We start from the raw sequence: 12,731 nt of genomic DNA on the forward strand, positions 1-12,731 counted from the left end.
TTATATGGAAATTTATGAAACATTGATATATTTGATAAAAGGGGAAGAAATCCCGGTTGAATGAAAGGAAAATTCGATGGATCTCTGAAAAGGAATTGACGGTAAAAAGGTTCTAGCCCGGACGAGTAATCCTATCCTGATATAGCCCTCCCGAAGAATATGTGGAAAATGGATTTAGCCCGACGGTAATCCGAATTAGGGTCTAAATTTACCTCGATCGGTAATTCGATCCAAGCTTATTAGAGTAATTGTCGCTTGTGGGATTTAGCCTGGACCGGTAATCCCGACAATACTCTATGAGCTTATATTACGGGATTTAGCCTGACCGGTAATCCCACTATAAGGATGAGGTTCATGGAGTGTGCTCTCTGATATGAAATGTGTAAGACCATGGTTGAAAGATACCATGGCAACCTGATATGAAATGCGTAAGACCATGGTTGAAAGATACCATGGCAACGTGATATGAAATGAACAAGACCATGGTTGAAAGATACCATGGCAACATGACAGAAAATGAGTAAGACCGTAGTTGAAAGACACTATGGCATCATGTCAAAGATAAATAAGACCGTGGATGGGAGACGCTTTGACATCTGTTGAACAATTGATATTCAGGTAATATGTATCAGATGACGAATGATTATATGAAATGGTTGTGTGAAATGTTTACAAGAACTGGTCATATGGAAATATATGTACAAAATAGTTGTATGAAATAATCATGAAGATAGATAAACGAAATAAGTATAAGTACATGGAATATAATTTATGTTAAGATATAAGCTATTACCGGAATAAATATACATAAAATGATGGAGCATGAAATATTGATATAACTGAATGATATATGCTTATGAAGAAACGGTAAGAGCATGATATGTTTCATGACATGTACATATATGATTATCTTTGATATGCTGATACAAGGAAATTATGTAAGTTAAGACTATTATTAAACTCAAGTGCGATACGTCGAGAAAATAGATATATCAATGTTGAATTTATATGAGATATGTGCAAGTATACTAACAATGTTGTTGTTTGATGCTTATACAAGTTCCAAACTGTTGATTGAATGGTAATATATTTATTTATATGATGCATTGAATCGGTAAGTATTTAAAAAAAAATTTAAGTGATCTGTAAATGGTAGTAATGCTCTGAAACCCTGTTCTGGCAGCGGATACGGGTTAGGGGTGTTACAAGTACGCCCTGAATTACAGATCTTCTTCTTCATTATCTAAGCCCCCTTCAACATCTTCAGGTATGGTTGGAATAGACTCCGGTTCAGAAAATAATCCAACTTCTGCACCATCGGGGCTGGACTGTCGAGGTGAATCCACATCGGACTCATCATCCGACCCACCATCATCTACAACGAACGAGGTCCCCTCGCGGGTGGATGTCGTAGGGAGTACATCATTCCTTCTTCTGGACGTTCCATAACGTCCCTAATTTGATTTGGATTGTCAATCACTAGAAGTTGATTTTGTAACACCCCCTAACCCCAAACCGTCACCGGAATGAGGTTATGAGGCATTACCGGACATATCAGACAACTTACGAATAATTTACAATTAATATAACTTTCATAGTATAATATAATAATTAAGTCCCTATCTTGGACTCTCGAAGTTCAAACACGTATTAAAAGTAGAACGAGACTTGTTCGAGTATTCTAATTTTTTTTTTATAAAAAAATTTCGGCAGCATTTCTGCTTATTTTTACCTAAACCTCTTGCAAATTCAAACCAAAATCACCAACACCAATGTTTCACATTCATATAACTAATATTTATATCATTAACATAATTTTAACTTAATAACTATCATAGCATCATTCAAATTTGATTATAAACTTCATTCATTTAACAACTTAATGTTCATGTATCAAAATATCATGTACTTTCCTTACCATTTCATTTAACCATCTAAATCTTGTAATTCATCCTTCACTACTCAAAGTAATATACTTATTCAAGTGATTAAACAACACTTATGTACATGCCACCTTTACCCAAAAGAAAAATATACATCACCAAGTTTGTGTTGGAGTCGGGATTGTTCTGGATGCTTTGAGCCGGACACTTGACTTCTACTAACTCAAGCACGGAAACAACTGTGATTTGAGTATGGATATACTCAATGGTATTTCTATAAATCAAAACTATTTAACATTAATAATTTACAAACATCAACCATAAATTTTATAATTATTTAAACTACTTTTATATATAAGTATTTTACTTCATAAATCTTAAATTCATAATTATTTTCTCATACTAACTCAATTCATAATTTAGTTCATACATTATTTCTCGTACTTTTCAATAGTGCTAAAACAAATAATCTCATTTTCAAAATTTCATTTCAATTATTTACCCTATTAACAAAGCTCAGACTATGACAGATACGCGAATTTCCACCCAAACACACCAGAATGTCCAACTCAAACACACCCAGAATATTTTAAATCCTCCATAACACACCGGTAAGGCATTAAGTGCCTCTTCGGATAAATCGAAGTATATAATAACAGAAACATCTTCTCGGTCGAACTACAATCTCTTCATCACATCACAAATCCAATGGCATGCCATTTGTATCAAATCTAGTCCGACAAGTTAATAGGGTATTATTTTACTTTTTCTAATTTCAATTTCATTTACACAAAAATTTTCAATACTCATTCAATTCAAATATCTATTATCTTAATTCATATACAAATTAATTTTCACCATTTATTTATTTTTCAATCAATACACTTTTCAAATAATCACATACTTACCTCAATTCTTACTTACCATACATAACAATTAAAATTTCAGCAATCAATAATAATTAAAATTTGAATTATAGTAATACACACCGTAATTCTCCGCTTTAGTCCTCGATGACTTTCTCCTTTCCTTTCGATGCTGACGTTTCAGGTTCTTTGTTGGCTACTGAAAATAATAGTAATTTATATTATTATTTACAGCATTAATTATAATAAATAATTAAATTTCTAAACAATTCCTACCTTATTCCCAATTTAATCCTAACTAAACTTAATTATTTTCTTAATCCAATTCACTCTCTTTTCTATTCAAATTTTGTCTAAACTTATATTTAACTATAAAATTTCCAGCATATTTCCCTAATTTCGAAATTTCTTCAATTTAGTCCCTTCAACATAAAACTTATAGCCTAGTTTAAAATTTAATCCCTTAATCAATTCTAACTTAGAATTCATTCAATTAAATCCTTAATTCCATAATTTATCCAACATGAACCATATTTGGAAACATATGAACTCTTGAACTATCAACTTAATTTCATCAAAATTGTAACACCCCTATCCCGTAACCGTCGCCGGAATAGGACAAGACGTTACCGGAAATCAGAAAACAGATCTTAACAGTAAAATTTTGAACATTCTCTTGAAATAAAGATTTTTTTTTATATAAATGCTAGACACAACTAGTGATCGAATTTCTAACTTATAAAATTAAACATCCAAAAGATGTCATATTCGCATGGCTTAAATACGTTAACCAAAATATCCTTCCACTGTTAGTCTATTCTATACATGCCTTAAACCTTAATGATATACAAACTTTATCTACTCACATGATAACTCGATAGTGTGATGAAATCTCCTCAACTTCCAACCCAAGCAATTTCTCCAAGCCCTATAGACATAGGAAAACACACGAATAAGCTTTGAAAGCTTAGTAAGCCTTAAGCAAATAAATCATTTCAATGATTATGAAAATTCCATATCACTAATCCGAATTGAAAAATAATCTCAATTGCATATACATTCACAGTACTCTTAAGTTCATATAACCTTATTAAATAGCTTCACTTATTTATATTTACAAATAACTTATGACTATGATTTTAAATTCGTGTGATAACTGTCAATTCATTCGTATGAACAAAACTTGCACATATCCAATACATACCAACCAAAATATGTCATATTTTTCCATGTTTGATTCATGGAACCACAAGGTCACATGTCAAGCACATATAGCATATATTTATCTGTTATTTATCACGTCTCATTTTCACATGGACTACATACATCTGACCAAATTTATTCAATGTTCACAACATAATCACATAATCAATACAAGCTGTCTTGCTGAGCAGCAGTCACTAAATTATTTATAACTGGAGCTACAAAACTCCAAATCATGTGCTGTTAATTTTCCCTGAAAATAGACTCATATATATTATATCTCTAAAATTTTCAGAATTTTTTGTTTGACCAATAAATACCAGATTTTTCTTAATTTTTCCCCTGTTTCACTGTTTGACTATTCTGACCATTCTTCACTATAAATCAGATTTCTCATTGTACAGAATTCAAAATATGTTCTCGTTTATTTCATTTGAAACTAGACTCATTAAGGAGTCTAAGAATATAAATTTTATCCTATAATCATCATTGTACAATTTACAATGATTTTCTAAAAACAAAACAGGGGATTTCGAAGTCATTTTGACTCTATGTCACGCCACTTCAAATATCTCATTATCTACAATTCTTTTGCTTACACGGTTTCTTTTATAAGAAGCTAGACTCATTAAGCTTTAATTACATAATCTATTCAGCTTCTAATTCAATTTCCACAATTTATGGTGATTTTCAAAACTCACGCTATTGTTGCTGTCCCAAGCAGATTTATTACAAATTTGCTCTTTGACACATTCCTTGCATTCAAATTATTTAAACATGTATATCATGTCATTCAAGATCGAACTCATATAACATAGGCATTAAAATGCTTCACTATCAACTTTAGTTCAATTGAAATGAATAAAATACAATATCATATTCACATTTAATTTTCCATGATCGTAATCACCTAAAAATAAAATCATATACTTCCACAAACCTTTCCACAAGGACCAAGTGTTTATATTTGAATATAAACATAGAATCACTTCACATAACTTCACACATTTACTGAATGTATCACGATCACATTTATAGTCATAACACTTATTCACAGATGCATCACTTTATACATTTATAATTTAATTCAAATCAAAATCGCATACGAGTACATGGTACATACCTGGCCAACTTAATATGTAATACACTTTCAATTTGTCATCTTAGTGTAGGATCTTGTAATTGTATACTTTTATCAAATTCATCGGCACTTGGCCTGTTAGGTATAAAACCCGAAATTATATTACCAAAGACAAAGCTCTTGGACTTTAGCCCGGATACATTTCCTGCACGAAGCCTACGAGACTTTAGCCCGAATACATTTCCAGCACGAAGCCTGCGGGACTTTAGCCCAGATACATTTCCAGTATCTTGCATATTTTTTGCACATGTTAACACATTTCACATAACGTATCACATTAGTAATTCAATTGCTTCATTCGAATATAAGCACAAAATGTACACCTACCCTTTAACTTTCGGTTCAATAATCTTACACAAAGAACACATAATCTTTTCACTATCCCAGTTTCACTTTTAATAACCATTCGGCTATATGCCATAGTCACAAATTATTTCACACACAACCTCGATCAAGTAGGAACAATAGTCACAATTCATCAATTATACAAATATCCCATTCTTTGACTTTGTTTCATAATAGCTATTCGGTCACCACATATATACCATTCAATTCACATTCGACTTTATACAAACAAGTACAGTAAAATTGTACACACATATTACACACTTTCACATCATTACTTAATAGTCATTCAGCCACATTATATACATAAATCATCCATTTCATATCCGGCTTTATAGGCTAAATTCAATATACTTATTGCAAATCGAACTTGTAAAGGTCAAATAATTTCTTATCATATTATATAATCTTAAGCGCGCAGCAAATCAAATTTAATTACTTAAGGACTTACCTTGAATGTCATTGCACAATTATGGATTGATTAATCAACTACTTTTGCTTTCCCCCTTTCCGAATTTAGCTCCTTTTTCTCTTGAGCTTAATTCAAACAAACAAATAAACATTTATTCACCTTAATCCATCTTTGATACGTAAAGATAAACTCGCACACTTAGTGCTCATTAATCGATCTCGTACATTTAGTACTCGGTATAAATTCAGTTTGCACACTTAGTGCCAAATGATCAATTTTTTTTACACTTAGTACTCATTACCAATTTCACTTCGCACACTTAGTGCTCATCTCAAGCTTACTACCATTTTGAATATATATACACATACTTATACCACAATCGGCTAGATCAAATAAATGTATATATATATATAAATATATATTCACCTTCGGTGATATCAAACCATACATATGTATTCACTTTTGATTATACCAAACTATGCATATATAATTATGTACTTCCATTGAATTCATGAATTACATTATAATTAAATTCAATCAACTCAATTGCTTAAAACTTACCTCGATTATCAACGGATTAAGTTTCTCGGCTATTCAATTAATTTCGCTGTTCTCTTATCCGCTTCTGATCTCCTTGTTTCTTGATCTAATTAAAATTTCAATTTCAACTCATTCAATTTAATTTATAAACAAATCAATTCTTAATGCATAATTAATAAGTTTACTTATTCGCTCCTCATGGTATTCAACATTTGCTAAATAGTCCAAAGTATTTAATAATTAAAATACATCAATTCTTTATTTCAATGTACCATGCTCCATATGCCTATATGAATCCTTACATATCTTCATTTCGCAATTAACTTCCCATTTAACAGTTTATTTCATTTTCATACCATAAACACAAAATCACCTAACATCTAAATTTAAACCTCAATAATCAAACACCAATTCTTATTTTCTAACACATTCAACAAAGAACTAAAACATTTCTTCATATCAACCTCATGACCGAGCATTCAATGTTCAACAATTAGGAAAATAAATTCATGGGTTATGATCAAAAGACAACTAACATCTTAAAAATGCAACCAATTTCAAATTAAAGCTAAACACATACCTAAATTTTGAATCAAGGAAGGCCGAATGTCTTGTTTCTTTTCTATTTTCTTCTTCTTTTTATTTCGACAAGAACAAGGTGGTTTTATTTTATTCCTTTTCTTTTATTTTTATTACTTTCATTTCATATAATATAATAATACTAATAGGTAAAATGCATATATTCATTATATAAAACTAATAACAATAACAAGTGCCGCCCACTACACTTTGGAATGGCAAAATTTCCTATGAAATCCCTCCACTAATAATAGTCCTCATAATTTGGTTATCACCAAATAACTCATTAAGTTTTAATATTATGCATTTAGACCCTATTCAATAAATCGGCATTCAAATGATGCAAATTTTAAAGTAAAATTTCATGCCAACCAAATTCATGCATTCAAAACATAGATAAATAATAAACAAATAATAACTTTTTTTTACTTGGATTCGTGGTCCCGAAACCACCGTTCCGACTAGGGTAAAAATCGGGCTGTCACAAAAATCTTGTTTTAAAGCTTCTAAAACATAAAAATTAACTAAAAAGGACTTAATTGACTTACCAAATTAACTCCAAATTTCAAATCTTTAGTTTTCTCTTTTATTTTTCTTTCCCTTTTTCTTTCTCTTTTTCTCCCCTGCTTCCCGTTTTCAATTATGTTTCTATTCCCTTTTGTTTCTTTATTTCTCTTTTATATTTATTTGTTTTACTTATTTAATTAGCATATATTATAATATATTTATTTTAAATATCTATTTTAACATCATTTACATATTTTACAATTGTACACATATTTAATTCTACATTTGTACCAATAATTTTATTACATTTGTCATTATTTAATTTGTTTCTCAAACAAAAATCTCATAATTTAATAATTTAATTATTCAATTAACAAATATCTTTTACTTAAATTATAAGTAATTAAGTATTTAAATTACAAATGTACCAATATAATTTTTACACATGTATATTTTATTACCATACAATTATTTACTATTTAATTTATTTAATAATAATGCTAATAATAATAATCTAATATAAAACCATAATGTTAATTAATAATTATAATAATTTAATATAAAACCATAATAATAATCATTATAATATTTAAAACCTAAAAAATTTTGATTTTATTTCACCAATATGCCGCCTCATTTGTAGTCAATGGCTTAATTGCCATTTTAATCCTTTTATTTCTATTGCTTTATAATTAAACTTTTACCCTTTATTCAATTTAATCCTTTTAATTACTTACTCTAAATTAAGCTAAATTCACCTAATTAGATCCTAATTAGACGCACCGCTAGGCTCATAAATATTTTTAATAATTATTTTCGAACTTATTTCACTAAGACGGAGGCCCTATAACTCACCTTTCCGGTGCCCGTGAATTTCGGGTTATTACATTTCATTCCCCAATACGTATTTCCAGCATCAAACATCGACCCACCGAGGTACATGTCTTATCCACCAATAGAGTGTCGTGCAGAGGTTGTATATTCCATACTGCTACAAAACACGAGCGCTTCTGTGTTTTGCCACCAACTAATTGTAATGACCCAAAATTCACAGGCATCGGAAAAGTACAATATCGAGCCTCCGTCTTAGTAAACCGAATTCGTAAATAATTATTAGGAATAATTATAAGTCTAGTAGTGTGTTTAATTAAGTTTTAATTAAGTGAAATTAGCTCAATTTAGAGTAATTAGTAAAAATGACTAAGTTGAATAAGGGGTAAAAGTTAAATTATAGAATAATAGAAAATAAAAAGGACTAAAATGACAATTAAGCCATTTATATGAAATGAGCGGCATATATGTAGGGGTGTGCAAAATTCGGGTAAAACTGAAAATATTTGGTTATCTAACCGAATTCGGTTAATCGGTCGTTAACCGAATTAATTCGGTTGGGGGTCGGTTTAAATTTTTTGAGTTTTCGGTTAATGGTTAATTCGGTTCGACACCGGTCGGTTAACCAAAAAAATTAATAAAAAAATTATAATATATAAATAGCCCACTATCCACTCAAACCCAATCCAACATAAACCCAAATACCCAATCTAATATATATTAACTAAAGTGCCCAACCCAACTCAATTACCCAACTCAATCATAAAATTACAAATAATTTAATAAATAAAAATAAAATAAAAATCTTATACTAAAAATAAAAATAAAAACATATAATTTTATACAAATAATTCGGTTAATTCAGTTAATTTGGATAATTCGTTAATTTTATATTTATTTTAACCAAAAATTAAAAATATATAATTTTCGGTTCGGTTAATTTTTTGAAAAATTTCGGTTCGTTAACGGTTAAAAATTTTGAAAGGTCTCATAATTCGCTTAATGTTTTTTCGGTCGGTTAACTGATTGAACACTTTTACATATATGCATTAAAATCGAAGATTTTTGTTTTAATTATATATATTATGTTATGTTATGTTAATTTATAGTATTATAATTTATAACTAAAACAAGTAAATAAACCAAAACATGCCACTTGTATGGTTATAATTAAATATATGTGTAAAATACAAGAAAATACACTTGTAATATATCTGTATATTTTTTTAAATAAGTAAAAGATATCTTTTGATTATTATTATTTAATTTATATTATATTAGTGAATAAATTAATAAGTTAACAAGTTTAGGATAATGAGATGATACATGTGTAATAATATGTATAATACAATTATAATAAAAAGTATTATTTATTAAGTAGATATTTATTATTTATTATTAATAAGTTATAGATATTTATTAGATAAATAATTAAAATTATAAGATTTTTGGTATGAAAAGTAAAATAGATAATGACATTTGTAATAATATGAGTATATACATTTGTATTAGAATTATGTATTTACTTAAATTTTAAGTTAAATATATTTATTAATTAAATATTGATATTATAAGATTTTTATTTGTTAAATAAATAAAAGAAAGACAAATGGATGATAATAATAGTGTACAAATGTACAAAGATACATGTATACAATGTATTAATTATATTGTTATTAAGTAGAATTTTATAATTATTAAATTAATAATAATCTATATTAGTTAAATGATAAAATAATATAAAGAAAATAAAATATAAAAGAAAAACAAAGAAACCAATGAAACAGAACAGAAAGCATTTCGAAACAGGGGAAGAAAAAGAAAGAAAGAAAAGAAAAAGGAAAAACTAGGGTTTTAAGGTTTAAAGCTTTGATTGGTAAGTCAATTAAGCCCTTTTTACTTAATTTTGATGTTTTATAAGCTTTAGAACAAAGTTTTGATGAAATTAAATTGAGGTTTTGGAAGTTTGTAGGTTTTGGAACATAGTTCATGTCGAATAAAATAATGAATTAGGGATTTAATTGAATGAATTTTAAGTTAGAATTGATTAAGGGATTAAATTGTAAATTAAGCTATAAGTTTTGTGTTGTAGGGAATAAATTGAAAGAAGTTTTAAATTAGGGTTTTATTATGAACATTAGATAGTTAAGTAGAATATGGAAGGAAATTGAATAGAAATAAGATATGATTTGAGTTAGAAAAGTAAATGAGTTAATTAGGATTAAATTGGAATTATGGTATAAATTTGATAGAAATTCAGTTATTATTATTAATTAATGTTGTAATTAATAGTGTAAATTATTATTATTATTTTCGTAGCTAACAAAGAACCCGGGGCATTGGCATAAAAAGGAAAGGAGAAAGTTATCGACGAGTAATCGCGAAATTCGGGTTTGTATTACTATAATTCAAATTATTTATTATTAAGTATTAATTTTAAATTTATTTATTTTATAGTAAGTAAATATTGAGGCCAATAATTTTATTGAATTGAATATAGAAAATTGAATTAAATGAGAAATACGTGTTAGTATTACTATAATTCAATTTAATTATTATTAATTGTTGAATTTTAAGTTAATATGCATGGTAAGTATTAATATTAAATTGTATGAAATTAAATTGAATCGTAATTATATGTGAATAATTGAAATGCATATTGAATTGAGAAAGTGTATTGAATTATGAATATGTGAATTGAAAATTGATTGAAAAGTGGAAAATGATTAAATTGAAAACGTGAGAAAATTGCGATTGAATTGAATTGAGATTTATATGTGATCCAAAAACCCTATTAACTAGTCGGGCTGAGTCGGATATAGTTGGTATGCCATAGGATTAGAAGTGTTCAGGGATACTTCGACCTCGAGTTGATGAGACACTGGGTGTCATACTGTTACTTCGGATAGATTCGATGAGGTACTGGGTACCACTTTACTTCGGCTAGGCCGATGAGACACTGGGTGTCAACTTTGCTTTGAACTATCCGATAAGACACTAGGTGCCAAACTGGTGTGTTTGGTTGGATCCGTGTATCCACCAAAATCTGAGTCTGTTAATAGTATAGGGGTAATTAAAAGAATAGTTAAGTTGAATAAAGTGAATTGGTTGAGCCACTGAAAGAAATGTAAAAATGGAACATGAATTGAAAATGTGATTTGAATGTGAGTATGAAAATAGAAAGCATGAACTACTGGTTCATGAATTAGATAATGGTTCAACATGAATGTTTATGATTTTAATTGACGAATAGCTAAATTAAATTGTATGAATATATTGAGAATGGCAAATTTAATGGAAAATTTATATTTAAATTAGTTTAGTGAAAATTAAAGTTATATGAATTAATTTATATGATTAATATGTTTATAATTTGAATTTGTGGTAATACCACTGAGTATGAAATACTCAGCGTACGGTTGCTTTCGTGAGAAGGTTAATAGGTATTCGGAGTCTCGGTTCAGCATCCAGGCGATCCCGATTCTAGTGCAAACTCGGTGATGTATTCTACTTTTTAACTAAATAATACCTTGAAAAAAATTAAATTTAAAAATTAAATCTGAATTAAATCAAAATCAATTAACAATAATAATAATAACTAAAATAAATAAATTATTTCCTTAATTTAACATTAATTACTCAATTTATAAAAAAATACCTTTTTTTCCTTCTTTTTCGTTCTTTTTCCTTCCCTCCCTCTTCTTCTTCTTCTTCTTCTCTTTTTCTTTTTTCTTCCCTCACCAGTGCCTCCTCCTTCTCCTTATTCTTCTTCTCTTCTTTTCTTCTTCTTCTTCTTCTCCTTTTCTTTTTTTCTTCTACTTCTTTCTTCTTAGTCGAAATGAACTTTGGGGACCATATAATGGTCCCCAAACAAAGAAAAAAAACAAGCAGCTCTGTCCCATCGCCGGTGTCGCCTCTACCATGTCCACCATCAGTGCCACCTGCGGTAGGCCCTCCATCGCCTGCCATGTCCTATCCCATCATTTCTTTTTTTTTTTTTACAACTTTTTTTTCAGATTTTGTTTTTTTTTTTAGATTTTGTTTTTTTTTAAACAAATAGTGTTAGAGGCAGGGTGGTCACACCTCTGCCAGAGGAGACACCACATTGCATGTACCATTTTGGTATATAATTTATGGTTTGTACCATTTTGGTGTTTTTTTTTATTATATTAGTAAAAAACCTTCAACAACAAAATCCAGGATCTATTGGATTATGGGAAACCATATATAACACCCTCTACCCGTATTCCGAGCCTAGAATAGGGTACGAGGCATTACCGAACTTAATATGATCAATCATGAAAAAAAAATCAGCCATAAAATTTTTTCTAAATTAAAAACTTTCATACATATGTTTAACATCCCTTATATGGGCCAACGGGGCCCAAAACATACATTCAGGGTGGTTCGGGACCAAACCATAA

At 28.9% G+C, this 12,731-nt stretch overlaps 1 long non-coding RNA gene across 1 annotated transcript; it reads right to left on the bottom strand.

Annotated features, from left to right (window-relative positions):
- Window positions 1-5,932: 5,932 nt before the first annotated feature.
- Window positions 5,933-7,086, bottom strand: LOC128293060 (uncharacterized). The gene is made up of 3 exons (XR_008283088.1): window positions 6,971-7,086; window positions 6,412-6,496; window positions 5,933-5,975 (listed from the first exon to the last, which is right to left on the bottom strand). It is a non-coding gene; the product is annotated as an uncharacterized LOC128293060 (long non-coding RNA).
- Between the last annotated feature and the right edge of the window lie 5,645 nt (window positions 7,087-12,731).

Source organism: Gossypium arboreum, chromosome 5 (assembly GCF_025698485.1).
Source record: "Gossypium arboreum isolate Shixiya-1 chromosome 5, ASM2569848v2, whole genome shotgun sequence".
Lineage (NCBI taxonomy): Eukaryota > Viridiplantae > Streptophyta > Magnoliopsida > Malvales > Malvaceae > Gossypium > Gossypium arboreum.